The sequence below is a fragment of the Capsicum annuum genome, unplaced genomic scaffold, assembly GCF_002878395.1.
Source record: "Capsicum annuum cultivar UCD-10X-F1 unplaced genomic scaffold, UCD10Xv1.1 ctg27555, whole genome shotgun sequence".
Taxonomy (NCBI): Eukaryota; Viridiplantae; Streptophyta; class Magnoliopsida; order Solanales; family Solanaceae; genus Capsicum; species Capsicum annuum.
The window spans coordinates 76-1,640 of record NW_025833933.1 but is presented as its reverse complement, the minus strand read 5'-3'; the positions used below and the strand labels follow the sequence as shown (position 1 = coordinate 1,640).

Genomic DNA, 1,565 nt, shown 5'->3' with positions numbered 1-1,565 from the left:
TTTGGTATAATAAAATACTTATGTACCCAAAAAATAAATAAATTACTCCGTCTTTGCAACATTTTACGTCCTTAAATTAAGATGACGACTTCTACAAAACTAGTAAAATTTTGTTTTGAGGAATAAACATGTCTAATTCATGTCTTGTAAATTTTTGATTTAGTATTTTGTAAAGAAATTAAAATCAGTTATAATCGGCCCCACTAGGGTAAAGTTGTTGTCATGTGACCAGGAGATCACGGGTTCAAGTCTTGGAAACAGCCTCTGGCAGAAATGCAAGGTAAGACTGCGTACAATACACCCTTGTGGTGGAGCCCTTCCTCAACCCCGCATATAGCGGGAGCTTTAGTGTACAGGACTGTCCTGCCCTTCTATAATAGGCCACACCAATTTTGTGACTCAATGCATGTCTCCCGTTTGACTTGGAAAATGACTTCTCCTGCCCCGCCAAAGCAGCTTGATCGATTTAATAGGCTATTGAGGGACCATCCGAGAAGTTTTGCCTAAAAACTATTCTAGATTTCTTATGATGTATGTGTTTTAGTTTGTTCATTCTTGGCTTAATTTCTTCAAAGTTAAAAAGTGTACTGGTATGTGTTTTAGAATTGCATTAGATGATCCTACATGCCTTTATTCTTTAACATGACTGGTTAACATTGAGTCTGTTATTTGTTATTTGCATTAGATATGGCTCCAAATTAGGATTTTGGAAAACTGTCTCACTCGTTTTCTTCCAAAAACATAATTTTATAGCCATTTAAAAGCTTTGAACGTAACTGAGACATGACAGGAACGTAACTGAGAACACTTTGAAGGCCATCAAGAAAATTGATAAAATCAGAGTCGATAGGGAGGAGAGACATATTGCTAAGAGGTTCCTTAGACTGTGCTTCACTAATTTCCATTACTTTTTATTTATCATGTGGCTTTTCTTGCTATTAACGTTACTTGACAAACCATATAGGATGAAAGGAAAGAAAGCCAAGGAGCAGAGAGAAGCAATGAAGGGGCTCGAGCAGAACATTCACTTAGTCGAAGCTCCTGCTGCACTCAATAAAAGGGCCATCACTTACACCAAGGTCCCCGGTTCCACAAAAGCAGCCGGAGGAAAATCGCATGGAGGAATGATTATTTTGCTTCCTATACTCTATATTATCAACCTAAAACACAAATCATTTCATGCTTATATTTACGGAATGTGTAATGTTTTGCTTTCCCCAACTTCCTGAATTTGTATGGTTTGGCAACTCAGTCTCGTGAGTATTGAAATACTCTTACTATATTGATCAAAAATTAGAAATTTTGAACTTCCAATATGAGGATTTTGATGAGTAAGTAGAGCAAGATAATATTGTTAGAGTGGGTAAAAGTCTCACATTGGTTGGGGAATGTACTAGTGATTTGCTTATATGGACTTGGGTAATCCTCACCTTTTCAGCTAGCTTTTGGGGTTGAGTTAGGCCCAAGGTCCATTCTTGACATAGTATCAGAGTCAGGTCCATCCCCATTTTGGGCTCCCGGTCCACGCGCCAATGCTAGTTGGGCCTGGGCGTGAGGGGGGTGTT

The 1,565-nt window shown here is 38.5% G+C and overlaps 1 pseudogene; it reads left to right on the top strand.

Annotated features, from left to right (window-relative positions):
* Positions 1-779: 779 nt before the first annotated feature.
* Positions 780-1,128, top strand: LOC124890950 (annotated as a pseudogene).
* The last annotated feature ends 437 nt before the right edge of the window (positions 1,129-1,565 follow it).